The sequence below is a fragment of the Puma concolor genome, chromosome B4, assembly GCF_028749965.1.
Source record: "Puma concolor isolate L17-30 chromosome B4, mPumCon1.1.hap2, whole genome shotgun sequence".
Classification (NCBI taxonomy): Eukaryota; Metazoa; Chordata; class Mammalia; order Carnivora; family Felidae; genus Puma; species Puma concolor.
The window spans coordinates 41494975-41521663 of NC_141673.1; the positions used below are offsets into that span (position 1 = coordinate 41494975).

General features: G+C 36.2%; 1 protein-coding gene and 1 non-coding gene across 2 annotated transcripts in view; both read right to left on the reverse strand.

Annotated features, from left to right (window-relative positions):
* LOC147579025 (uncharacterized) overlaps window positions 1-26689 on the reverse strand; it is a 236535-nt gene that overhangs the window by 6228 nt on the left and 203618 nt on the right. The gene's annotated exons all lie outside the window — the stretch shown is intronic.
* LOC112864001 (U6 spliceosomal RNA) lies at window positions 10985-11091 on the reverse strand. Its single transcript, XR_003223932.1, has one exon. It is a non-coding gene; the product is annotated as a U6 spliceosomal RNA (small nuclear RNA).

The window sequence follows — 26689 nt, forward strand, 5'->3', positions numbered from 1 at the left end:
AAATAGAACTACTATACACTACTGGGTACTTTTTTAAATTTTTTAAAAATCTTTATTTATTTTTGTGAGAGAGAGAGAGAGAGAGAGTGCGCGCGCGCGTGTGAATGGGGGAGGGGCAGAGAGAGAGAGGGAGACACAGGATCTGAGGCAGGCTCCAGGCTCTGAGCTGTCAGCACATAGCTGAACATGGGGCTCAAACTCACGAACCGTGAGATCATGATCTGAGCTGAAGTCAGACACCCAACCAACTGAGCCACCCAGGCATCCCAACACCACCGGGTATTTATCCAAAGAATATAAAAATACTAATTCAAAAAGATACATGCACGCTGATGTTTACAGCAGTATTATGTACAATAGCCAAATTATGGAAGTAACCCTAGTGTTCATCAATAGATGAATGGATAAAGAAGAGGTGGGGTGTGTGTGTGTGTGTGTGTGTGTGTGTGTGTGTGTATAAATATTCCATGGTGTCTCTCACACACACACACACACACACACACACACACAATGAAACGTTATTTAACCATAAACAATGAAATCTTGCCATTTGCGACAACATGAATGGAGCTAGAGAGTCTAATGCTAAGCGGTATAAGTAAGCCAGAGGAAGACAAATGTCCTATGATTTCATTCTTAGAGGGAATTTAAGAAACAAACAAAGGAAAAAAGAGAGACAAACCATGGAACAGACTCTTAACTATAGAAAACAAACTGATGGTTACCAAAGGGGAGGTGGGGGAGGGAATGGGTGAAATAGGTGAAAGGGATTAAGAGTACACTTATCATGATGAGCACTGAGTCATATATTGAATTGTTGTATCACTACATTGTACACCTGAAACTAATATAACATCATATGTTAATTATACTGGAATTGAAACTCAAAACTTAGAAAAAATGTTTTAAAATGACAATACCAACTACTGGCAAAGACATGGAAAAACAAGAACATAAATATGCTGGCCAAAATATAAATTTGTACAGTAATTTCACACACACACACTCAAAAATGGTAACAATTTTTTTTAACCAAAAATTGTTAATTGCAAATCTAACAAGTTTGAAGATACACATACAGTATGGCCCAGCAGTAATACTCCTAGACCTGTAGTTTTCAAAACTGTACACATAGTACATGAAGAGAAATGTGCAGGACAGTTCCTTCAGAATAGCCAAAAATATGGAAAGAATACAAAAGTCCAACATTACAATGGGTAAGTAACTTGTGGCACTTTTATACAAGAGATAAACATACATTAAATAAAATGAGAAAACTAGAGACACTTATCAATATAAATATCAAAAATTTTAAGAATTCAAAGTCCAAAAGAATATATACTGCATGATTCCATTCATAGAAGTTCAAAAAATTCGTAAAACTCAACTATGGGGTTAGAAGTCAGGATAGTGGTTACCTTTGGTGAGGGGGATAAAAAGGGTTTTGACTGGAATTTAACTGGAGTTGCTATTAGTGTTCCATTTTGTGAATTGAGGGTGCACTACATGGATGCTACCTTTGTAACAATTCAGTGAGCTGTAAATTTACATTCTGTGCAGTTTTCTCGATGTCTAGTATGTTTTGGGAGAAAAAAGTACACTAAGAAAAAAATTCAGATACATCCTGTCTTTAGTATTCCCTTTAACGGTGCTCCCAATAAGGAACAAATAAGTATCCTAGACTCATGAAACCTGTTATTAGTGGGCATCATTCTTTTTTAAGGTTATGACCAACTGTTTGATTATGGCATAGAATTTTGCCTGAGAACAATGTCAACCTTACAAATACATGGTCTATCAAGTGTCAGGAAATGTATGCATCTCTAGACTTCCAACATATCTCCCATTTTCCTTAATGAGTTATTATAGCCTATTGACCATAGTTGTTATGCACATTTTTTGAAATTGATATGAAATAATATTGCCAAAGCATCACGAATGATCTACATTATTCAAGTTTATCCACCTTAGCTAATATCTTCCCTTATAACACTAAAGACATATGAAAGACACATAGCACTGAGTGCCTAATATGCACTCAGCACAGTCAACTTTCAAATTCATCCCTTGTCTTTATGGAAATTACAGTTTAGTAAGGAGTCAGGTATAAATAAAACTAATGAGTATCAGCATACTCTTCAATTTAGTCCAACATCAACACTTTAGAATACTGATGATTTCATATCAAGGATAAAAATCAATTTCATGTGGATAGAATTAATTAATGGAATACTGTACAAATAAAAATTAATTTGAATATGGCTTTGATTCATTTTAAATGCATAAAGAATATAATATGACCTCTTACTTTTGTGGAATAAAAAACATTTATTAAAAATTCTAAAGGAGTGGAGAGAAAAAGAGTGAATTTATGTATATTAAAATGATTCAAAAAGGTTATTCTCTTATATGAAGTTAATGGTCAATATATCATACTAATTCTTTGCCATTCTTACTCAATATAACTCAGTGGTTGGATTCAGTAGTGAAATCAAGTCTCTTAATGCCTAAATATAAATAGTTTTATTTTTCTAGAGAACTTACGGGGTTTCTGTATTGTCCGGAGCAACCGATGTATGTTCCCTGCAGCTGACGAGACAAAGAAGTCCAGTACCTAAGCGAGGTAAAGGGACCTGTGGCAGCAGGCTAGAATAATCATCTGAGAAGTAAACCACAGTCTTCTCTGATTGTAGATCTAAGATGTACAAATCTTAGAGACAAGATACGGAATTTGTGGTAGGAATGTTTGCCTGAATCTTTTTATAAAAGGGGCTCTGCTTGAAAGAATAATTTGCCAAGTGAGTGATTCCTCCAGGAGGCAGCTCTAGGCACCACTGGGGAAAGAAACTGAGGAGAGATGTGATTACTCAGGTCAAGGCAGGGAAGATCAAAGATACCCTACAGTGAAATCTCCAAATATCTCAAGCAAATAACAATGAGTCAGTTTAAATATCCCCCCAGCCTAGAGAATGAAGCCACCTTACCACAGGATCAGCCAATAAGAAAATGTCTCTCTGTACCTCTCCTCTTCCCCATTTCCTACAGAGACCTTATTGCGCCTGGAGGTGATGAACAAAGGTCCTTTCCAAACAGCAGGAATGTAGTATTAAGAAGCACTTGTAGTCAGTCTTGGTTTGGGTCAAGAGGAAAAAGCTTTTGAAGAAACATATGTTTATAAATATATTGGAATAAATAGTGTAAATTGTAAAGTGAAGTTTTGTGACATAAAGTGATAAGAAACAACTGAAATTTGCATCCAAGGACAGAAAAGCAATCGATTCTGCTAAGGAGTCTGAAGACATAGGAGAGGAGTTTGGAACAGAGATGTAGATTTAGGAATCACTGGTCTACAGAGGAGATGATGCATACACGTTACAGTAATAATAAGCACCAAGGAAAGAACTCCAGGGAGAGGATCCAAATTGCCAAATACTGCCAAAATTAACCCCAATCACACCACTTAATTAAAATCTTCCATGCTTCCCTACCATCTAAAGCCAAAAAATAATAAAAATAAAAATTCCTTAGCATGTCATTCAAAACTTTTCCCATCATGATCCCTTTTAAACTTTCTAATTTCAAGGGTGTCTGGATGGCTCAATCAGTTGAGTGTCCAACTCCTGATTTCAGCTCAGGTCATGATCCCAGGGTTGTGTGATTGAACCCCTCATCGGGCTCTGCACTGAGCATGTGGCCTGCTTGGGATGCTCTCTCTTTCCCTCTCTGTCCCTCTCCTGCTCTCTCTCTCTCTCTCAAATAAAAATGAAATTGATTTTATAATTTAATATATTAACACTTCTCAGCTTCTACATTTTGTTGTGGTTATATCATAAAACCAGTCCTGAGGACAAAATGCCATTTCATACCTTTAGCACTAACATATCTATACATGCTACACAATCCACTTTGTCAGACTTCTATTTATCCTTAAAAATTTGACTCAAGTCTATGTCTTCAGAAGGTTTCACTCTGTGCCCCCAAGTCCACCGTAAACAAGTCAGGCACTTTTTTCCCCAATGTTCTAGGAGGCATTAAATACTTCCCCCTGCTCCCACACATCCCTAATTACTTATCCTCACTAGATTGTCAGCCCCGATATACTTTCTTAGAATCCCCAAGTTATAACACAACACCTGGAAGCTGCTCACCATTCATTAAAGGATTCATGTAATTCTGAAGAAAACATATGACATGCATACACACATACACACATATTCTAACAATCTCTTATAAACCTAAAAAGGTTATTCCAAAATTGTCTCATCCTATGAAAAAACATATGTATCACTTAGAAGGAAGAGTAAGCCCTTTCTGATTTTAGCCATACTCTTTTGTACTGAGGTATCACATGCATAGAGTAAGTCACAAAAATCTTAATTGTAGAGCATATGATATACTGAGTTAATCACCACCCATATGAAGAAAGAGAAAATTTCCAGAACTCCAAAAGACCCCTTTATTCCTCCCTCCCTTAATAGGTAACAACTACTCTGTTTTATCACTGTGGATTTATTTGGTCTTAAATTATCATATTAAGTGGAATTATACAGCATGTACCTGTACGTTTTTTCCTTTTTTTTTTTTTTCAACATTAAATCTGGAAGATCCATCTGTGTAATTTTAAGTAGCACTAGGTAACTCATTCTTTTGCTCTATGGAGGGGATGGTTTCCTTACAGATCCCAATTCATGTAACTGACCAAAATAAAGCCCAATTCTACAGGGGGATTTCTAACTATCTTAAGCTCAGTATCCTAATTCAGGATTTCTGGACTCTTCACTTTTACAAATAGAAAAATAAGAAAGTTTGCTTTATTTCACATATTTTTCCCAGGCTCTGGAACCTCTATTCAAGTCCAAGAGAATGAAAAAGAATCAACAGTTCCTGTGCCAGACTACCGATGAAGTAACAAATCACAGATCCAGAAACCATTCAAAAAGGACTAGAAATTGCTTTTGGAATTTTAAGTATTAGAGGTGAATGGTCATTGTTTGCTCTTTAAATTCTGGTATTGAATTGTTACATATTCTTTACGTGGCTAAATCAGTAGATCTAAAGTGTAAAGAAGACGATCCAGGCCCAAAGAAAAGGATGGATCCTATAACCCTTCAGGGTAAAAAGTTGTTCCAGCAGAAGAAGATGTTGGGGTCAGAAGTTCTCCTTGCCCTTCCACTAATGTCCCAGACCAAAGACTCTAGTGTTACATGTACTAAAGGAATCCAGCACTATAAAAATAGAAACCTATTGGAACAATATGACTCACAAAAAATGTTAATTTTTTGATAAACATCAATTCCCATTCATGATTAAAATATAAAAAGAAAATATAAATAGAAAGAAGTAGCTCTAACAGAGAATATCATACTTAATGATGAACTATAAGAAGAATACATAGAATGCTATTTATATGAAGTTTAAAATTATTACTAGGTAGTATTTATAAATACAGATAAATATAGTAAAAGTAATTTCATATATTAAATGATAAACCTCTCCAAGTTGCCTGCAGCAATTTCTTACTCAACACGTCTCTGGAGGCAAGGGAAACAAAAGCAAAAATGAACTATTAGGACCTCATCAAAATAAAAAGCTTCTGCACAGTGAAGGAAACAATCAGCAAAACTGAAAGGCAACCGACAGACTGGGAGAAGGTATTTGTAAACGACATATCAGATAAAGGGTTAGTATCCAAAATCTACAAAGATCTTATCAAACTCAACACCCAAAAAACAAATAATCCAGTAAAGAAATGGGCAAAAGACATAAATAGACACTTCTCCAAGGAAGACATCCAGATGGCCAACTGACACATGAAAAAATGCTCAACATCACTCATCATCAGGGAAATATAAATCAAAACCACAAGGAGATACCACCTTACACCTGTCAGAATGGCTAAAATTAACAACTCAGGCAACAACAGATGTTGGCAAGGATGCAGAGAAAGAGGATCTCTTTTGCACTGCTGGTGGGAATGCAAGCTGGTGCAGCCACTCTGGAAAACAGTATGGAGGTTTCTCAAAAAACTAAAAATAGAACTACCCTACAACTCAGCAATTGCACTACTAGGTATTTATCCAAGGGATACAGGTGTGCTGTTTCGAAGGGACATATGCACCCCCATGTTTATAGCAGCACTATCAACAATAGCCAAAGTATGGAAAGAGCCCAAATGTCCATCAATGGATGAATGGATAAAGATGATGTGGTATATATATATATATATATATATATATATATATATATATATATATACACAATGGAGTATATTACTCGGCAATCAAAATAATGAAATCTTGCCATTTGCAACTATGTGGATGGAACTGGAGGGTATTATGCTAAGTGAAATTAGTCAGAGAAAGACAAAAATCATATGACTTCACTCATATGAGGACTTTAAGAGAAAAAACAGATGAACATAAGGGAAGGGAAACAAAAATAATATGAAAACAGAGAGGGGGACAAAAAAAAAAGAGACTCATAAATATGGAGAACAAACTGAGGGTTGCTGGAGGGAGGTGGGACGGGGGGATGGGCTAAATGGGTAAGGGGCAGTACAGAATCTACTGAAATCATTGCTTCTCTATATACTAATTTGGATGTAAATTTTAAAAAATAAAAAATAAAGTTAAATTACAAAGTTAAAAAAATAAAGATAAAAAAATAAGATAAAGATGCCTGCTACCATCATTTCAATAAACTGCTATATTATAGGCACTTATTGGCATGGTATGGCAAAAAAAATCAATAAATATAAGGATAAGAAAGGAGGAAAAAGTTTGCATATAATATTGACTACAAAGAGCAATTAAGAAAAATTATTAACAAATCATTTAGACTAAACAAGATTATTATTTATAATGCACCAGCAAAAAAAAAAACAAAAAACAAAAAACTTTAGATCAGCAACAATAAAACCAGTGACAGAAAATATAATTTCAAAACAAATTCCATTAGTAAGAAAAACATACGATACAATGTCCTCAGATAAACAAACTAGTAAACTATATTTCGATGTTTACATAGAAAATCATTTTAATTTAAAAACATGCAAACTATATAAATGGAGAGATAATACATGTTAATGTGTAGGAGGATTCAATATCTTAAGGATATCAGTTGTCCTCCAATTATTCCATAAGTTTATTTCAGTTCCCAACCTAAATGTCAATATATAACTTTATTATGTAACTTAAAAGCTGATGTTAACTTCATATGCAAGGACAAAGGGGTAAGACTAGCCAAGACAATTTTAAAAAATTGATGCTTTCAAAGATAACAAAATTGATAAAAAAAAATGACAAAGTAAGGGACAAGGAAAGTGACAAATAAATTACTGAGATAAAATATATAGCTTAAAAATAGATATGCCCACAAATATTAACATGCAATTCAATAAAAAAGACTTGACAATTTTAAAAATGATTTTGGAACAATTGGTTATGCACATAAGGAAAAATAAAGCTAGCATAAATAATTTCTTGTATAATATATAAAAAATATAAACTCTAATAAAGAGGGTGATAAAATTGACTAAAGCCATCTATACAACAAAAAGTGGACATAGAAGAGAAAGGCCAGGGATTGGGAAAATATATTTACAACACATATGTATACGTATGTGTGTGTGTAGAAATGAAAACCAAAATTCTTACTAAAAAACTAAAAATCAAAAAGACAGCCAACTTAATAGAAAACAGAACAAAGTATATGAATAGACATTCCCTACAAGAGGAAATATGGATGGCCAATACGCATGAGAAACAGAAAGTGAGAAAATACAATTTTTTTAAAAAGATGCTATGTCCCCCATCACAGATGGTTAAAATTTTTTAAATGTTACCAACAGCAACTGATGGAAAAGATGTGATGATTCTAAAACTTACATGAATTGATGGTGGGTAGGTACCTGGTGTGCTGGTTTAGTGCAAGCATTGTAGTGAGTAATGTGGCAAAATCTAATAAAATTCAACTATGCATCAATTGAATTCCTAGGGAGAAACCCATTCACTAAAAGATCTGTATGAGAATGTTCATTACAGCATCCTTGGCATTGATAATAAATTAAAAATAAACTTAATATCCAGAACCAGAAATTTAGATAAATTATGGCATATAATTGTATAAGGACATAGTTTGTAGCTTTTAAAATGAATGAACCAAAGCTCTACATATCCACATAGACAAATCTTGGTAGCATACTTATGCATCAAGTAGGGAAATTATGCAGGAATAGAGTGTGATACCATTTATAAGAAATTTAAAACATATAAAGCAATACTAAATACCACTTAGAAATACATGCAAGTATGGTAAAAGCATAAAAACATGTTAAAAGTAATGAAGCCAAAATTAGAACAGCAGGTTTTTTCCTGAGGTGAAGACATGGAAATGAGGTTGGGGAGGATTACAAAGGAAGCTTTAATAATGATGCAGTATTCCACATACTTAAAAAAAAGTGTCTAAAGCAATATGTTAAAATGAAGTAAAGCTGGATGTTGAGTACACAAGAGTTAATCATTATTATTCACTTTGGTTTTCCTAACACTGAAAACAGTTCACAATAAAAACAAGAAATGTTTTTTTTAAAAAGGCATTATTAAAGTATTTATTTATAATAGATAAATCGATCAACCAAACAAGTAACTATGGGACTATAGCCAGTAAGTTTCTGCAGAGCTATGACCTCCTCATACGTGGCATCTGACAATGTGGTCGGGGACAAGGGGCTCCTTTTGGTTGTCCCAAGAGTGCTGCTGGCATTTATTGGGAGGAAGGGGAAGAATGATAAATGCTTTACAATGCATTGGTACAATCCAGAGCAAAGAAAAATTGTCCCTACGTCTCCTGTGGACAGTTACCGTCACCATACCAAGTGACCCTGGAACATGACTGACTTGACCACAGTGTCAGCTCAAGTCCCTTCTCATGAAAAGATGGCCTTCTTCCTTGGTATGCTGGCTTTAATAACATTTTTGTTTTCTTTTCCCAGAGCTTCCTAGGTGTCAGAGATTGTTCCTGGACCAGAGAGAGAAAAGATGTGTGAGGTTCTGCCCTAGTCCCAACCCCTAAGCTGAATTCCCAGTTCATCCCCTCAGCCGAGGACCCCATCACAGTAACCCCATGAAATCTTTAGGCTCACTTGATTCAGCTACACACAGTTAAACAGACTTGGTGCTACTGGTTGTCCCATAAATGCCCCCAACAAATAAATGAATCCCTTTTTGTGGCATCGTAGCGAAACCGGCAACCAGAAAGTCAACACTAATAGAACATAAATTTTGTGGGTTAGTTTTCAGAAAACTGCAACCCAATTATGTAAGACAAAACAAGCTTCTCTCTCGTGTACCAAGTATTCGGGGAAAGTATTTAAAGAAACATAACTGCCTTGCATCCTTCACAAATGAAGTTCTTGTAAAATTCCATCTTTCTCACTTGAAATATGCAGAACAAATAAAAACAGCAGGGGAAAACATTATGTTCCTTGCAACATGGCTTCTCTGCTTCATTTCTGTACTGGAAATGGTAGGTTATTTGCTTTATCAGATGAATTGGCTCTGTAGCCCACTTTAAAAGAACATACATGGGTTTTCAGCAGCAGGAAGTTTGGACTTGATTAGTTCAAGATAAAAGTACACAAGGAGGGCTGAATATCATTCTGAGCCAATAAGTGTATGTGTAATGGAGATGGAACAGTACAAAACATTCATATTCTTAGGTACTAATGATAAGTAGGAAAAAAGCTTGCATCTTTTAGCTAAATTGTTTATTGTCTGCACACTCAAAGTAGTAATTCAAGGCCAAGTGACAGGAAATTACAGTTTCCTGGCTGACATCAATTCGATCTTCAGTAATAGTTCTGAAATGGGAGTTTCTAAGCCTTGAAGAGAAAGGAAACACACACACACACACACACACACACACACACACATGCAATAATTCAGGTCATAACCCATATGATATGGCACACATTATGTGCATAAAATGATGACGTATGCTTAAAAATCCAGTGCCTTATTTTATAATTTTAATCAAGCTTTTTATTTAATCAGGTTCTTACATTTAGTCCGTACATGGACTCAGTTATTTATAGAATACAGGCTCGCCTAAGGGAGATGTGAAACAATGGCTGTTTCTGGTTACAACAGCAAATAGACAATCATTTTTTCTAGGTAATCATAAAAGTAAACATACTGAGAATTGGTGAGCTAAAAAAAAGTTTTAATTTTTTTTTCCAGTTTTCTTCTTGTGGAAGGTAGTTACCTACATAATTCCCCCTAGACAAAAGGAGCATTCCTCATCTTTCCCACCCATGCCCATTCCATCGTATACATAATTACCTCAAACTATCTTGAGAGCAAAGACTGCTAACTGTCATCCAAGATCCACTCTCTATTTATCCTCAAGGTTCTAACTGTAGGCAGCATTGTAACTTTCTATGCAGAAATCAGAGACTGCCTTAACCAGTTTACTTGGTGGCTAGGTCTTGCCGTTCTATGATGCTATGGTCAATGGAATGCAAGCAGAAATTGCACGTACCAACTTTCAAACACGGACTTGAAAAGGATATTGCTTGTGTAGTGATTTTCTCTCTTCTCCTTCCCATGGGCTACAATGTAATGTTGTACCAGTCAGACAGCTTCAGTCATGTGACAAGGACACCACCCTATGGAATGGTAGAGCAATGAAATGGAAGGAATCTGGGTCCCTGGAACAGAACCTCTAACCTGCCCTGGAACACTGACCTACTCTAAATTGTTATGAGAGTGAAAAATAAACATCAATCTTGTTTGAACCACAGTACTTTTGTTACAGCAGATTCTCCTTTACCCTAAATTCAGAAATCTTGGCCTTATAGAGAACATGATAGATTGGACTGTTTTCAGTGAATATTCTCTCATCTCCCCTGTCCAAATACTTAGAATTTGTCCAAGTAACTGACTTTGCTCAAGAGAGAGAGCGAGCGCACACGAAAGAGAGAATTAACACAAGCAGGGGTTTTATGAATTTGCGTGTCACCCTTGCACAGAGGCCATGCTAATCTTTTCTGTATCATTCCAATTTTAGTATAAGTGCTGCCCAAGAGAGCACTGCAAGCAGAGATTTTAAATCAGCTTGCCTTCTTGCCTTCCTATAATCTTCCATGAGAAGAGCATGCCTCAGGTAGCCACTGGCCCGTGAAAAAAGGGGAAATGTAAGGGAGACCCATATCCATGTATCCAACCATGATGCCAAAACCACACGAGCCCAGATGCTTATTTTTCTAAGCTATTGAATTTGGGAGGAAGGGCGTAGGGTGAAGTTGGGCAACATTATTGAAGCAACATGCAATACTGAAAAGAATACTGATGACACAGAAAACAATGTGGACTTCACAAACTGGGAATTAAAAGTTTTCAAAACTTTTATGTGTAACTCATCATGGTTTCAATGCAATTTTCTGATCTTCAGAATAAAAAAGGTACAATATACAATCTTCAAGGACACCTACAACTTTAATACTCTAAGATTTCATACACTGCCTCCTAATTTCTGCCACTTTCTTAGCCAAGGCTATCTTGATCAGTGCATTGCAACTTTTAGGACATTCTCCTTGCTAAGAGGTGTTCTGAGCCCTCCCTGATTTCAGATCATTAAAACCAGATTTGTTACCATTTTATAGCCCAATGGTCTACACTTCAATTTCTATAATATCCTATCTTTGGACACTAGTGCAACACAAAGGAACAGATGCTATCTTATTAAATATCACAAACTGCATGTTAACTAGAGAATCAAAAGTCTACCCAGCCTATAAAACTGTGGAAATTTTCTATTAGAGGGTCCAATGGAATATTTTAAACAGAGTTATCGAAGAAAGACCAGCACTCAATGGAGAGTCACTCCTTTATGTGATGAGATTTATAAAAGGATGGGAGAGAAACCCTTTAGTGAACAGTCAGTAGTATTTGGTGTCTAGTAAAACCACTTCTTTGTGCATATTTTTTCTTGATAACAGCAGAAAATTTTTGTAGCTCACTATTCGCAGTTGTAGAATCTCTACATTCACAGCAGTTTCTTCTCCTGTGATTACAGGAAGACCACATTTCACAGTCACAGGGCTGGGAATACATTGCTTAGTTTTCACCGATGCACAAGTGAGGTTTCACCTCTGGAAGCGGACAGTCCAAGATGAGTGTGAGTTCTGATCACTCTTTTCCATCCGTGCAATTGACACGGGAAGAGTTTGAATCCCTCAGTTTACAGTTGAAGAACAGTCAACAAGGAAAGTGGCCTGATGCATATCAGACGATGATACAAGTGAGGAAAAACAAACAGACAAACAAACAAACACCTGTGTTTTGTTAAGCCATGTGGAATTTCTGATCACCACATTATCTTGACAGATACAAGAAGGATACCTTGGCTCCATCATCCCATAGCACCACACACTACTCTGCTTCTCTACTGGAACGTCATCACCACACGTTGAAAACCTATCTGTTTTGTTTTCGCATACATCAGTGAAATGTTGTTGAACTGGTAACGTCTGAATAAAGAAAACACAATAAAAGTTTCGGCGCCTGCTGGCATATACAACATGCCACTGCACAAAGTAGTCAATAAACTGTATGTTTTATGCAGTTCATCAATTTTCTTTTTAAGTTTATTTATTTATTTTGAGAGAGTGCAAGTGGGGGGGAGGGGCCAAGAGAGAGGGAGAGGGAGAATCCCAAGCAGACTCCACACAGCACGGACCCGATGTGAGTCTCTAACCCACAAACTGCGAGATGGTAGCCTGAGCCAAAACCATGAATCGGACGCTTAACCAAATGAGCCTCCCAGGCACCCCGATTTTCAAACGACTTGTCGATTTTCAAATGGTCTAGTTTTACGTTGACTTCTAATCTCATTATGAAATAGCTTTCGATAAACTCTAATAATTCATTTTAATATGCTTATAAACGTTAGGTCTCAAGTCATAAAAAACACACGAAGATGCATTCTTTTGTGTACAAACATTCATGATCCATTGAAAACGAATATTTTGAGAAACATGAAATATCATCAAATAAGTATATTCACAATCACTGCAGTACCTCTCTGGACAATGAGTCACTTAAGAAACAGTTAACACTACCTTATTTTCACTCTTCAGGAGTAAGTTATCTTAGCACATAGTTTAACGAATGATTGTGGAAATAAGGAAACGGGAAGGGAGAGAGGAAGAATACATTATCCAAAAAAAGAAATTTAATAGTTATTTCTTTTGTAAAGGCCTATGCTACGCTTGTGTTTCTGAAAATATGGCTCTTCATGTAATAGGTCAAGATAATGAACAAGAAAGACTACCTGATAAAGGGGAAACAGAGTGTTTAAAAACTTTTGAATCACCATTAATTCATCCACATGATACAGAATTTATATTTTAGAAATTAGAATTATACTGGACTTAATTTTTCTTTAATACTTTTAAAAAAGATTTCAGAGCAAACCAACAGTATAAAAAGTATGTTAGTAAGAACTAGCTGCTTCCAAGCACTTCAGCTACATGTAATCTGTTTACAAGTAATAAATGTGTTGATTACAAATGGTTCTTGTTATTCATAAAAGCAAGTCAGGTATTTCTTCATTCAATGAATGTGCACTGAGCACCTACTAAATGCCAGGAATTAACTTCACTTTATAAAGGCACAATAAAATGAAACGTTCTCAAATGTATTCTAGAAAAAAAGAGTTGAAAATGGTGAAATTAATTCTGATCCCGATTATCTGCATTAGTAACATTTTGGTAAAACCAGGGTAGTTTCAAATGAGAAGAAACCAAGGGAAAGTGTCCATGAAGACTGACAGACCTACAGCTTAAAGAAAGAAAAAGGACATTAACAAGGCTTGTAAAATGACAGCCTACCTGACCCAAAGGTTAAGTATTAGAGAGTGTGTGTTGAGGGTGTGGGGATGTCAGGAAGGGTGCTATGGTTTTATTTTCTTGTTTTTTTTTTTTTAATTGTCACTAGGCAAACCATGCATTCTCAATTTTCCATAAGCCGGCTTATGCCACTTGCTATTGTCTTAAAACTAGTCATCCACACATTGATTATAATTACTTACTCTCTAAACATGATTGATGCACTTGACATTGCAACCCCTGACACAGAGAGCTAGAGAAAAGGAAAAAAGTTTCCAGTACAGGGACAGGGGGAGAAGGAATTATTTATTTGGACATCAGTGGTGAACCTGTATTAACTTATGAATAAATTTATATCTACCACTCATTAAAAAACGAAGCCATCACTTTCCTCATTAAATGGCATGGGTTTAACCCTGACAGTCAAATTGTAGAGAGCAACTAGCATGATACAATATTTAAACAAAACAAAACAAAAAAGGAACAACCAAAACCAGGTGACCTTGATGCTATTCTCTGGAGGAAAACACTGGTTCCAATGAGTAGTATATCTAATTGCAAACAAGAAACACTGAAGAAATATCTGCCTAGTTCTGTAAAAATATGAACACACATTCTACTTACATAAATGATTTCAGCAACATTAGCTTACATGGCAGAGTACCATTTTGATTAAAAAATGGTTATATTAAGGTACTACATACATTTTCTTTTGCTGGCCTTTCATAAAGGCAATTTCTCACTCAATTTGTTTAGTAATACTACACAAAATCTCTTTAGCTTGTCAATAAACATAATTCTGTGATTTGCTTCTAAGGACTAGTTAGTGTTCTTCCAGGACCTAAAAACACATAGTGAGCTCAAAGGAAGAAACATAAATTCTGACTGAAACTGTGCTTCAATGGTGATCCTATAGAAGAATATGTACTGTTGCCGCCAGTGGATGAGTTATTTTTCAGCCTTAAGTTCTCCTTTCAAATGCAATGGAGATTATAATAGTTCAAACATACAGCATTTTCCATAAGCCATGCTTTGTACCAGAATCATTACCATCTCACTGAAACCTGCGAATTTGAGATTTTAATTCTCTCCATTTTACAGAGAAGGAAACTGAAGTCTACCAAAGGTCATCTGTTTAGTACACGGTACAAACAGGCAGCTTGATTCTGAATTAAAAGTGTGCTTTTATGAAATCGGAGAAGATATGTGAAAATGAAACACCCAATAAAGGATTAGTACCCAAAATATATAAAGAACTTCCAAAACTCAACGTCCAAAAAACAAATAATCCAATTAAAATGGGAAGAAGACATGAGATACACCTACAAAATATTACCTCACACCTGTCAGAATGGCTAAAATCAACAATATAAGAAACAGGAGATGTTGGTGAGGATGTGAAAAAAGGGAAACCCTCTTGCACTGTTGTTGGGAATGCAAACTTGTACAGCTGCTCTGGAAGAAAACTATGCAAGTATGGAAGTTCCTCAAAAAGTTAAAAATATAACTAACCTATGATCCAGCAATCGCACTACTAGGTATTTACCCAGTAATACTAATTACTAATGCTAATTAGTAATACTAATTCAAAGTGATACATACACCCTGATGTTCAGAGCAGCATTATCTACAATAGCCAAATTATGCAAACAGCCCATTGTCCATCAACTGATGAATGAATAAAGAAGAGATATATACATACACACACACACACACACACACACACAATGGGATATTAGCCATAAAAGAGTGTAATCTTGTCATTTGCAATGATGTGGATGTAGCTAGAGAGTATTATGCTAAGCGAAATAGAGAAAGACAAATACCATATGATTTCACTCATATGTGGAATATAAGAAACAAGTGAGCAAAAAAAAAAAAAAAAAAAGAGAGAGGCAAACCAAAAACACAGACTCTTAACTACAGAAAGGAAACTGATGGTTAGCAGAAGGGCAGTGGGGAGTGGGGTATGTGAAATAGGTGATAGGGATTAAGGAGTACACTGGTTGTGATGAGATGTGGGGGCTGTATGGAAGTGTTGAATCACTACACTGTATACCTGAAATTAGTATTACACTGCATGCTAACTGAAATTTGAATAAATTTAATTTTTAATTTTAATTAACTTAAATTTAAAATTTAAATAAAATTTTAAAAAAGCTTTTAAAATAGTTTACCTTTACTGAATGGTGACAGACAGTAGCTATACTTGTGGTGAATATAGTATAGAGTTGTTGAATCACTATGTATTATGTACAATGAGACTATTCTAACACTGTTTGTCAACTATACTCCCATTAAAAAAAAATCTTATGGGCGGCTGGGTGGCTCAGTCAGCTGAGTGTCCAACTCTTGACTTTGGCTCTCAGGTCATGATCCCAGGGTCCTGGATTCCTCTGCGCCGAGTATGGAGCCTGCTTGGGATTCTCTATCTCTCTCCCACTTTTAGTCTCACTTTCAAGCAGACGAAGCATGGAAATATAAGTATGCACACCAACATACATGCACACATATATACATGCATCTATATTTATGTCTGCATTTTTCTAATTACTTATGAATTAAAAACCATGAGATCATACTGATAGCTCTGATTCTCACCAAAACCATGGCTTCATATGAGGTGTCTCTTTTCTCTTTTCTATTTTCTTTCTCCAAGAAACCTGGCTCTTATTTATCCACAATATAGTTCTTCACTTACTCAGTTCTAATATACACATGAAGTAGTTTAGAATTTCCAACCCAGATGCCTCTGAGAAATGTCTCAATTAACTGCAGTATAATATTTGAATTATGTTCATTTTTGTCTCAAACCCTGCAGTACATAGCCAAATACTGTTTTCACAATTTGCCTAAATCTTTCCTTCCCCATCATCAGTGTAGTGATGTCATTCATCTATAATACACTTATATTCATTTGTTACTCTTTAAACTCCACTTTGGGTTCTCCCCATGTCCTGTTAATTGTAATTGTTTATCTCAGGGAAGATACATGAAGGACTACCATGTTTCCAAGACTCACAGCTATATAAAATCTATATTAAGAAACGGATCACTCTCATCTCAACCCTGTTTTCACTCATCTTCTGTGGGTAATAATCTCAGTTTCTGCTTTATCCTTTCTAAATTTATTTGGGACAAATAAACAGACACACTATATTTTCTTATACTCCCTATTTCTGATACAAAGAGTTGCATAGTACAGTCTTTTGCACTTTCTTTTCGTTTTTGTTTTGCTTTCTGCAGTTGTATAGTGTTCCACTGGGCAAATATACCATTGCTTACTCAACCATTCTTGCATTTGTCAACATCTGGGTCATTTCCAGTGTTCTCCAATTCTAATTTAAGTTGCACTGAGGAACCTTGTATAGGTATTTCCAAAAAGCTGTAGACGTAGTTACCGGGGAGAGTCCTAAAAGTGCAGTTGCTGGTTCAAAAGGTAGTAGCATATGTAATTTTGCCAAGTATTTCTAAATTCTCACTCAGAAGCATTTTACCGGTTTACATTCCCATCAGCAATGTTTGAGAGCACCTACTTACAGTCTCACCAATGGGATAGGTCATCACACTTTTTCATTTTCATTCACCTGATGGCTCAGAAATAGTATCCCAGTACTATTTTATTGGCATTTACCAAATTATCAGTGAATCTGAACCCTTTTTCCTATGCCCAAGGGACATTTTTATATATTCTCTCTGCCCCTCCCTCACTCACACACTCTCTCTCTCAAAATAAATAAGTAAAAACATTTAAAAAACCACAATGAATTAAATCATGTAAGCACTTGTCACCTTTTCCTTATATAATATCTTTCTTATTACCTTAATAGATATATTTTCATGTGTTCATTTAGTATTTGTGTATTAGTCATAAAAGCTAGGAACCATGTTAAATGTGTATGCACTAATCAGTCAATGCTTTGGATGAGCCCAAACTACTGACTCTGATATTATTGGGCCTGAGGAATATCATTTTATCATCTGCTATAATTGGCAGATACAGAAAGACTACAGTCAGTAAAGTGACGGTGTATCATCTTAATGTGGTGACATAGGCCCCATGGGGCATAACAGCAAGTACAGGTGCCTCACTAGGTTGTGAGTTTCTTGAGAGTAGATGCTGTTGCTTGTTACTCATTTATGTTTCCCATTTTTTTATAATCCCAAACGTGGTTCCTAGAAACACTCAGCAACATCCCAGTATGAAGTTCTTGCATCTGTCATCAAGAGATGTAGTTTGTCTCATTTTCTAGGTTCTTATAATCCCATATATTTGCTCCAATTCCCCTTCCTGAAACTTCCGTAGAACACATGTAAATAAAAGAAAATTACAACAAATCCCTGCCTCCCCAAGGAAACTCAAAGTAATTTTATCAAACAAATGGTATACCTTCCACATCTCTGAAAAGACCTTTTCCCAGTACCTGGTCTGAGCAAATTAAGGAGAACTAACTCCAAGCTGATTCTTCAGTAAGTAAGCATGCTCAGTTTTCAAAAAAAAAGTAACAAATGTTTTATTGATTCAAATACAATAAAGTAAAGGAGTTCTTTTAGCCAAGTTGGAGAAATAGAAGGTTTTATTCCTCTATTATTCTGGTTTTCAGATTATCATTTAATCTGGAAAGCAATATTTTCCCCTTGGTAAAGGAAAACCAAATTCAGAAAGGAAGATTATTAAAAGGAAAAGGCCTCAGAAACCAAATTCATGGAAATCAAACACAGAATCCTGAAAAGATGTTTTAGAATTCGACCTTGATTAAAAATCAGTCCTTTTGAGAGCTGAGAGAGTAAGATAGCTGCAGAGGAGGACCCTGGGTTCACCTCATCCCTCAAACACAGCTAGATAACTATCAAATCATTCTATACATGAATATCAAATACCCAAGAAATCGACCTGAGGACTCACAGAACAAACTGCACAACTAGAAGGAGAGAAAAGGCCACATCAAAGAAGGTAGAAGGGGAGACCTGGTTTGGAGGAGAAATGGATCACAGGTGCTATGGAGGGAGGGAAACCCTGGTCAGGGAGAAAGGTGAGAGCAAGTGTAGGGCACAGGGATACACATAAGGAGAACACTTACCCAACAAGCCATTGGCTGGGAAAGGTGTGGGTCTGATTTTCATGAGATTTTGCAAATAGCAGGGCTCAAAGACTGGAGTTTTAGAGGTCAGCAGGCTTGGTTGGCATAAAGCCCTGAGGACACTGACCTACACCTGCAAAGAAGGTAATAAAACAACCCCAGGGCAGACACTGCAATCTGAGGTTTGCCTAAGGTGCACAAGGAAAGACTGTTCTCTCTTGTATCTGTGAGAGGTGGTTTTTGCAGACACCTCTCCAGGGATAAAGGAGTCAGTGGATGCCATTCCCCACCCCCACCCCCCACTCCTGTATAGGATCAGAGACACCTGATGAGGGAGGCTAACCTGGACACCAACTGTTTAGCCCGTTTTTTTTAAGTTTTTTTTAATGGTTTATTTATTTTTGAGAGAGAGACAGAATGTGAGCAGGGAGAGAGGAAGACACAGAATCTGAAGCAGGCTCCAGGTTCTGAGCTGTCAGCACAGAGCCCAACGCAGAGCTCGAACTCTTGTACCTAGAGATCATGACCTGAGCTGAAGTTGGACACTTCCCTGACTGAGCCACCCAAGCACTACTAGCCTGCTTTGTTCCAAATTCCATGCCCCTGTGCTCTGGCAGCACTGTCCTTCTCAGTCAAACCTGCATCCATCCCAATGCAGCAAGATACTCTCCCAGAAGACCAGCACAGGGACCCCACACCAGGTCCTAAAGTTTGGAGTATTAAAAGTCAGCAGACCTGGTTGAGACAGAGCCCAAATTGCATTGTGCTGCTCCAGGCAGGGAAGCAACCCAGAGACAGACAGCACGAAAACAGCAATCTGAAAAATGCCTGGGACACACAAATCAACCTGGAAACAATGGCATTGAAAGACACCACTGGACCAGACTTAACAGATATATGCAAAACATCCCAAAGCAGCAGAAAACACATTCATTTCAAGTGCACAAGGAACATTCTCCAGAACAGACAATATACTAGGTCACAAGTCAGGCCTCAACAGGTACAAAAATATTGGTATCATACCATGCATATTTCCTGACCACAACACTATGAAACTTGAAGTCAACCACATGAAAAAATTTGGAAAGACTACAAATACACAGAGTTTAAACAACATCCTCATAAAGAATGAATGGGTCAACCAGGAAATTAAAGAATAAATAATGAAAATGAAAACACAAAGCTCCAAAACCTCTGGGATGGAGGAAAAGCAATCATAAGAGGGAAGTATATAGCAGTATGGGTCTACCTCAAGAAGCAAGAAAAATACCTCCAATATACAACTAACCTTACACCTAACAGAGCTAGACAAACAAAGCCTAAATCCAGCAAAAGAAGGGAAATAATAAAGATGAGAGCAAAAAAATGATATAAAAACTGAAAAAAAAAAACAGATAAATGAAATAAGGCGCTGGTTCTTTGAAAAAAAAAATAAATAAAATAAAATAAAATAAAATAAAATAAAATAAAATAAAATAAATTAAAATAAAATAAAATAGGTAAACTCCTAACCAGACTTATCAAAAAGAAAAGAGAAAGGACCCAAATAAATAAAATCACAGATGAGAGAGGAGAAATAACTACCAATACCACAGTAACACAAACAATTGTAAAAGAATATTATGAAATATTATATGCCACCAAACTTGCAATCTGAAAGAAAGAGAAATTCCTAGAAACATAAACTACCAAAACTGAAACAGAAATAAATAGAAAACTTGAACAGTTCAATAACCAGCAAAGAAATTGAATCAGTAATCAAAAATCTCCCAGCAAACAAAAGTCCAGGGCCAGATGGCTTCACAGGGGAATTCTACCAAACAATAAAAGAAGAGTTAATACCTATTCTTCTTAAATTATTCCAAAAAAATAGAAATGGAAGGAGAATTTCCAAACTCAAAGAGGCCAGCATTATGCTGATTCAAAAACTAGATAAAGACTCCATTAAAAAAGAGAACTACAGGCCAATATCCCTGATGAACATAGACGTAAAAATTCTCAACAACAGTACATTAAAAGAATCACTCACCATGATCAAGTGGAATTTTTTCTGGGCTGCAAAAGTAGTTCAATATTCACAAATCAATCAATGTGATATACCACGTTAATAAAAGAAAGGATAAGAGCCACATGATCCTCTCAATAGATGCAGAAAAAACATTTGACAAAGTATAATACCCATTCATGATGAAAACCCTCAAGAAAATAGAGACAGAGAGAACATACCTCAACATAATAGAGGTCATATAGGAAAACCCACAGCCAGGAATCAGGAATAAGACAGGGATGTCCATTCTCACCACTTTTATTCAACATAGTACTGGAAGTCCTAGCCTCAGCAATCAGACAACAAAAAGAAATTAAAAGCATCCAGATCAGCAAGGAGAAGTCAAACTTTCACTATTTGCATATGACATGGTGCTCTACAGAAAACCCAAAAGACTCCACCAAAAAATTGCTAGAATTGATATACAAATCCAGTAAAGTTGCAGGATAAAAATCAACGTACAGAAATCTGTTGCATTTTTATACATCAATAATGAAGCAGTAAAAAGAGAAATCAAGGAATAGATCACATTGACAAATGCACCAAAAACCTTAATAAGATACCTAGGAATAAATCTACCCAAAGGTAAAAGATCTGTATTCTGAAAACTATAAAATACTGATGAAAGAAATTGAAGAGGACAAAAGAAATAGAAAAACATTCCATGCTCATGGATTGAAAGAATATTGTTTTTTTTTCTTTTAATTTTTAATGTTTATTTATTTTTGAAAGAGAGACAGAGTGTGAACAGGGGAGAGGCAGAGAGAGAGGGAGACACAGAATGCAAAGCAGGCTCCAGGTTCTGAACTGTCAACTCAGAGCCCGATGCAGGGTTCGAACTCATGAATTGTGAGATCATGACTTGAGTCAAAGTTGGACGCTCAACCAACTGAGCAACCAAAGCACCCCATAAATAACAAACATTGTTAAAATGTCTATACTTCCCAAACCAATCTACACATTTAATGCAATCCCTATCAAAATACTACCAGCATTTTTCACAGAGCTAGAACAAACAACCCTAAAATTTGTATGGAACCACAAAAGATCTCAAATAACTAAAGCAATCTTGAAAAACAAAAGCAAAGCTGGAGTCATCACAATTCCAGAATCCAAGTTTTATTACAAAGCTGTAGTGATCAAGACAGTATGGTACTGGCACAAAAACAGACACATAGATCAATGCAACAGAATGGAGAACCCAGAAATGGACCCAAAACTATATGGTAAACTCATCTTAGACAAAGCAAGAAAAAATATCAATTGGAAAAAACAATTGGTTTGGGGAAAACTGGACAGCGACATGCACAAGAATGAAATTGGACCACTTTCTTACACCATACACAAAAATGAATTCAAAATGGATGAAAGACCTAAATTTGAAACAGGAAACCATCAAAATCCTAGAGGAGAACACAAGCAGCAACCTCTCTGACATTGCCCATAGCAACTTCTTACTAGATATATCTCCCAAGGCAAGGGAAACAAAAGCAAAAAGAAACTATTGGGATTTCATCAAAATAAAAAGCTTCTGCACAGGAAAAAGAATCAATGAAACCAAAAGGCAACCTATGGAATGAGAGAAGATATTTACAAATGACATATGTGATAAAGGGTTAGTATCCAAAATCTATAATGAACTAATATATTCAACACCCAAAAAACAAGTAATCCAGTTAAAAATTGGGCAGAAGACATGAACAGACATTTTTCCAAAGACATCTAGATGGGTAACACACACATGAAAAGGTGCTCAACATCACTCATGATCAGGGAAATATAAATCAAAACTACAATGAGGTATCACCTCACACCTGTCAGAATGGCTAAAATCGACAACACAGGAAACAAAAGGTGTTGGCGAGGATGCAAGATAGGTGAACCCTCTTACACTGTTGGTGGGAATGCAAACTGGTGCAGCCACTCTGTAAACAGTATGAAGGTTCCTCAAAAATTTCAAAATAGGGGCGCCTGGGTGGCGCAGTCGGTTAAGCGTCCGACTTCAGCCAGGTCACGATCTCGCGGTCCGTGAGTTCGAGCCCCGCGTCAGGCTCTGGGCTGATGGCTCAGAGCCTGGAGCCTGTTTCCGATTCTGTGTCTCCCTCTCTCTCTGCCCCTCCCCCGTTCATGCTCTGTCTCTCTCTGTCCCAAAAATAAATAAACGTTGAAAAAAAAAATTTAAAAAAAATTTCAAAATAGAACTACCCTATAATCCAGCAAGTGTACTGCCAGAAACTTACCAAAAGGAAATAAATAAATAAATAAATAAATAAATAAATAAAGATTCAAAGGGATACATGCACCCCAATGTTTATAGCAGCATTATCCAACAATAGCCAAATTACGGAAAAGAACCCAAATGTCCAGTGACTGATGAATGGATAAGAAGACGTGATATGCATGTGTGTGTGTGTATACACATATACAATGGAGTATTACTCAGCCATAAAAAAGATGAAATCTTGCCATTTTCAATGACGTGGATGGAGCTAGAGTATTATCCTAAGCGAAATAAATCAGTCAGAGAAAGACAAATACTATATGGTTTCACTCATAAGTGGAATTTATGAAACAGAACAGATGAACATACAAGACTCTTAACTACAGAGAAAACACTGATGGTTACTGGAGGTGAGGTGGGCAGGAGATGGGCTAGATGTGTGATGGGCATTAAGGAGGGCACTAGTTGGGATGAGCACTGGGTGTTGTATACAAGTGTTGAATCACTAAATTCTGTACCTGAAACTAATATTACATGATATGTTAGCTAACTGGAATTTAAATAAAAACCTGAAGAAGAAAAAGAAGAAAAAAACCAATCCTTTTGAAGTAATGGAAATTCCTTATTTCCAAGAAGTAATTCAATCGTTTACTTTTAGTAAGCTACCAGCTTAATGCTGGAATAGTCCAGGTCTGCTGGCCTCACAGGATCTGGACAAAAGAATCTGGCAATAATTTAAAAAAATATTTTGCTACATTTTACTTGGGTCCAGGAATCAGTAAAAATTTTCAACAGAAATTTAGTTATTGTATAACAACTGAAAATTCAAAGTACATGATCATTTTACTAATTTCTTACAGGGTTTCAGTCGGAAAATTAAAATACAAGTAGACAAAACAATGACAACATTAAATGATATTTGGAGGAAACATTAAGATTTTTACTAAATGCTGACATATCTTACTGCAATTACAGCAAAAAATATAAATGATGATAGAATATAACACTACTAAAAAACACTTCGTTTTTAGTTGTAGTCAACCAAGCACAGATTTTTAAAGTAGGCATTAACAAAAAAAAATCACTAATCATAAATTCTGGTTGTTCACTGATGTCATTTAATAGTCCCAAGCCACAAACCAAACTAACCTGTGAGTATAATTCATAATAAATCCAAATCTAAAAATATAGGGCTTTTAAAACCCAGGTTAGGATTTAAAATATTCTGCTATTACTTAAAATATCCTAAGTTCTGCCCTATGCCATAAACAAACATGGGTCACTGACTTTGTTAAAGACACACAAATCTTGTTTGCTCCAAAATTCTACAATGCAATTCACCAATGCTTTTGCAGTGTAGACTGTTCCCTTAGCATCATATTCCCCATTTCTCTTGTGTCTTGCCACCAGAGCTCAGTGCCCAGAACTGCTTCACAAGCGCTACATCAAACCTTATCATCACAGTGTAGAAACACACAAATTTAGTAAGGGTAAATGTTTAAAACAAATAGGCATGAGGAGAATTCATGGTATCTGGAATGGTATACTTAGCATGGTGAGAACTTTGTATTTGCCTAATTTACTGAAAAAAGTATTCAAGAACGAGTACTCATGCAGGGGCGCCTGGGTGGCTCAGTCAGTTAAGTGTTCGACTCTTAATTTTAGCTCAGGTCATGATCTCACAGTCCTGTGATGGAGCCCCATATCAGGCTCTGCTCTGAGTGTAGAGCCTGCTTGGGATTCTCTCTCTCTTCCTCTTCCTCTCTCTCTCTCTCTCTCTCTCTCTCTCTCTCTCTCTCTCTCTCCCCCTCTCTCTCTCTGCCCCTCTCCTACTCATCCTCTGTCTCTCTCTCTCAAAATAAACATTAAAAAGAAAAAGAAACAAAGACTACCCATGCCTACCCATGCAAAGGAAGGCTAGTCCTAGGAACAGGAGTTCCACTGAGAAAAAGCTTTTAAAATTATGCAGCCATTTGCATCATGAATCAAAATGAATTTCCCATAATCAATGTGATTCTTTTCCACACCTGGACCTAAACCTTCCTCCAGTGTTCTGCAAATTAGCATCGATGAGAGCCAAATATACTGAGAATGCTTCTCACATACCTCCAGAAGATAAAACCATTCATGCAAAGCATGAACTGAATGTGAATATGTTCCAAGGAGCTAAGTTAAGATACTTTAGATACTTTTGAAGCAAATGAAAGATTTATAATTAAATGTCTGTATAGGGATTATCATTTTGGAAGTATCAGTAGCACCTAGAGGATCCCTTGAGTCATGTTACCTAGATCTGTCCTGGAAATGTTATGTTTCAGAAAATACTTTTTTTTATTGCCTGGACTATGTAAATGAACTTGCACATATGAACTTGACACATGCTGGGGCTTGGGGTGGAGGATATGGAGGGGCTGGGGAAAGGCGAAGCAGGTGGCAGTCTAGTTCTTTCATACCTTGCTCTCAGAGTTAAACCATTCTAAGGTTCTACTCAGTTTCCCCTCCATTTCTTTCAGAGGAAGAAGGAGTACACAGTACAAAGGAAGAGATGATGAGAATGAGGTAGCCTCCGTGCTTTTTAATTTTTTCCCACATATCCTATGGAAAATACTCTAATGCAGTACCAAACACAAGCAAATTCTAAGTTTTTCCAACAGTTCACTGTCAATGTATGTAGCCGTTCATGGTGTTTTAGGGCTGAACCCACAGAACTGAATACACAAGTCACTCGCCAAACCTGACCATCCAATGACAAGTCACAAGCTTCAAATGAATGCTCTGTACACAAGACTGCCAAGAACATTTAAGAAGAGCAACCTGACCTCTACCAGACTCAGAGTTTCTACTGGAGTCTCTCCTGAATATACCACCCGCTGGGGGAGCAGGAATCCAATTTTGTTTAAATTGCAAACTGTGACTATGTATAATGTGCTTTTATGAATGTGTATATCTGCAGAAGAAACATTTATGTCTGAGAAATGGGACTAAAGGTGCTTTTATTTATAGTAACTTTCAAAGGATACAGAAGTAAAGCAAACAGTATAATGAATCTCTTTGTACCCAAAATTTATCATGGCCAATACAGTTTCAACTAGATCCCACTTCTTTTCTCATTTAAAATCATTTTGAAGCAAACTTCATCATTTATCATTTTCCTACAAATGCTTTTCATTAATTTTTTCTTGTAAATATTTCCCAAAGTTTTTAACATAACAATTTCTTTCTTTTATATTAGCGGGAAAAAAAAAAAAAAAACCAGTAAATGCTATCAAAAAAATACGGAATCCAAGGCAGTACCAAGAGACCATTAACAACTAAATAGAAATTGTAAACCAATATTAATAAGAAATATAGTGCATGATTATAATACTTACTGACTTGGCATTAGAGATCTCTTACTAACACTGCTTGTTTCAATTATCTTTCTGTTTTCAACTTGGGAGAATGGACAGCCC